Source organism: Salvelinus sp. IW2-2015, linkage group LG13, assembly GCF_002910315.2.
Source record: "Salvelinus sp. IW2-2015 linkage group LG13, ASM291031v2, whole genome shotgun sequence".
In the NCBI taxonomy this organism is placed as follows: domain Eukaryota; kingdom Metazoa; phylum Chordata; class Actinopteri; order Salmoniformes; family Salmonidae; genus Salvelinus; species Salvelinus sp. IW2-2015.
In genome coordinates this window covers 19655944-19658901 of record NC_036853.1, presented here as the reverse complement: position 1 = coordinate 19658901, position 2958 = coordinate 19655944, and the positions used below count along the sequence as shown (strand labels likewise).

The following is a 2958-nucleotide window of genomic DNA, read 5'->3' as shown; positions in this document are numbered from 1 at the left end:
CGTGTGGTGTGTTTGGTTGTGTGTCGCGTGTGTGTGTAGTGTGTGTGTGTGTGTGTGTGCTGGTGTAGTGTGTTGTTGTGTGTGTGTGTGTGTGTGTGTGTGTGTTGTTAGTGGTGCGTGCGTGTGTGTGAAGGAAATATTAGCTAGTCGGGTTTGGTGAGAAATGAAAAAAGGTAACAGTTCTCTCTCGCGCTTGTCTCTCTCTTTCTGTTCTCTCTCTGCTCTTTTCTCTCTTCTTCTCATCTCTCCTGTGTAGCTTCGGCCTCTCTCCTCTCTCTCGCCTCGAGCTGCAGTAATTATTTATGGTAATCGCATGCTCTCGTAAGAATTTGTCTATGGTGTGTGGCACATCAGCATAGCTTCTTCGTTTCTATCACTACGACTCTAATGAATACGGATTCGATTTCACTTCATTTATCTTATAATTATGTTCGCTCGTGGTATTTTTACGTTTGGCGGTATATTTAGATTTTGACCAACTGTTGTGTGGCTCTTCTTACAATCCTCGGACTCAGTCAATATCGTACTACTTTCTTGCAGCAGTTGATCCAGCCTCTCCGAACCTTTGTTCCTCCATTTCTTGGTTCCTCTTCGGCGTGCCTTGCACGCACGCACGCACGCACACACACAGCTTCACGCTCTCTCCTCTCCAGTATGGTATTAGTCAGATCACTATCACCATCACTGCCTCATCCCTCCCTCAATCCTTTCTCGGTAGTCCCGCCTTCCTCCGGCAAAGGATGAGGAGAGAGTGAAGGTCAGATAGCAACAGCTCTTTCTCTCACTCCCTTGTTCGTTCTCTCAATTTGTCTTCATCACTTTCTCCGTCTCATTTTCACTCTCATCTCTCTTTCTCCAGAACGGTTTTCTGTCTTATTGTTAATCTCATTCTCTCTCTCCCTGCCTCTTTCTCTCTGTTTTCCTATGTATTTGTCTTTCTCTGTCCCCCTATTCTCACTCACATTCGTTCTGTCTATCTTACTCTCATTTCGCTTGATGTCTCATTTCGCTCACACCCATGCCTCTGTCTTAGGGACAGATCGCAATTTACTGGGGGGGAGGGGTGGTCCAAAATAAAACTAGCTCTCAAAGTCTCACGTCAGAATTAAACGTTCATTCATGTTTCTCAAACATCAAATTTCGAAGTTGTTGCAAATGTCACATTTTGAAGTGTTTAAGGTTAGGTTTAGGAATGATCTCCGAAATCTTAAGGTTAGGCATTAACTCCGAATGGTTAAGGTAAGGGATAGGCTTAAAACCAAAATCTCAAAAATAAATGTATTTTGGAATTAGAGGCAGATGGCCGGTTTCCATGTCATCTCCCAACGTCCTCAGACATGGATGGACATCGAATACTGACTTGTATCACAGGTAACCCAGCTGCCAAAATAGGGGAGGGTTGCCAAACTTTTGGGAAGAGTTGTGTGTTTTTTTTATTGGGCACAGGAGAGGGTACTGTGTTTTTCCCCTGGTTAACATTCTCTCTTTTTCAGGTTTTACTATATAATGTCTTCCATCCTAGCCAAATTTCCTCATCTGCTTGCATGTGCCTCCCCTATATCAACGTGTTTTGGTACTTCCCTTATGCAATACGCTTTTCCATGCTCTAACTTTTACTATACCACAGGTCAGGATAGTCTACCAGTCTAACAGTCTATCCTGCCCTCTATCCACCATTCATAGTGACAATAGTGGTAGGTGTATCGTATGTCCAGATCTGCAATAGGCTAACTAGCAATCATACCACACATAAAAACATTAAAAGCTGCATCAAGTTTTAATATGAATCGACAAGAACAGATAGGAATAGCTGATAGGCAGCGGAGAGGCCAGGTGCATCATTACGCATGAAAGGACAGTGATGACATGAGACACAGATAAAAAATCTTCCCTATTGATCTTGTTTAGGGACAATACAGTTATCCTACCTAGACTAGCCTACAACACCACAATGCCATGAGTAATTGCATTATTGTTTTCAAGTGAGTACAACATTCTATTCTAGGCTACAGTGAAAATGTCTTGCTTTTCCTGGGACTCCAAGAGCTAAGGAACATTTTTTAAGGTGAGAGGTCAGCCGAGCGCAGGTGCGTATTGTAKAAGAGACAGAGGCTAACAATTAGAAGCTTATACATAGCCCATCATTCATTAGCTAAATATAAGGCTAATAACTGCAATGAATTTATTACCTGAAATTATTACCTGAAAGAGGTAGGCTAGGACATCTATGTTAGTGTACAAAACATTAAGAACACCTTCCTAATATTGAGTTGCATCCCCCCTTTTGCCCTTAGAACAGCCTCAATTCATCATGGCATGGACTCTACAAGGTGTCGAAAGCATTCCAAAGCATTCCAATGCTTCGTTGATTGTGAAAAACCCAGCAGCATTGCAGTTCTTGACACAAACCGGTGCGCCTACTACTACCATACCCCGTTCAAAGGCATTTAAATCTGTTGTCTTGCCCATTCACCCTATGAATGGCACACATACAGAATTCACGTCTCAATATTCTTAAGGCTAAAAATCTTTATTTAACCTGTCTCTTAATGTTTTGTATACTCAGTGTGTTTATATATATACACAGTACCAGTCACAAGTTTGGACACACCTATCATTCAAGGGTTTTTCTTTATTTTTACTATTTTCTACATTGTAGAATAATAGTGAAGACATCAAAACTATGAAATAACACATATGGAATCATGTGGTAAACAAAAAATTGTTTAAACCAAATCAAAATATATTTTATATTTGATATTCTTCAAAGTAGCCACCTGTAACGGCAGCCTTCCTCCTCTTCGTCTGAAGAGGGTGTGTAGCAGGGATCAGACCAAGACGCAGCGTAGAGGTGTCCATGTTTTAATATATATCAACTGACACACGAACACAACAAAAAACAAACGTTGCAAACCGAAACAGTCCTATCTGTGCAGAGAACACAAAGACAGAATCACC

The 2958-nt window shown here is 41.4% G+C and overlaps 1 protein-coding gene across 1 annotated transcript in view; it reads right to left on the bottom strand.

Moving 5' to 3' along the window:
• Positions 1 to 2958, bottom strand: part of LOC139028529 (leucine-rich repeat-containing protein 52-like) — a 34887-nt gene that overhangs the window by 16143 nt on the left and 15786 nt on the right. The window lies entirely within an intron of this gene.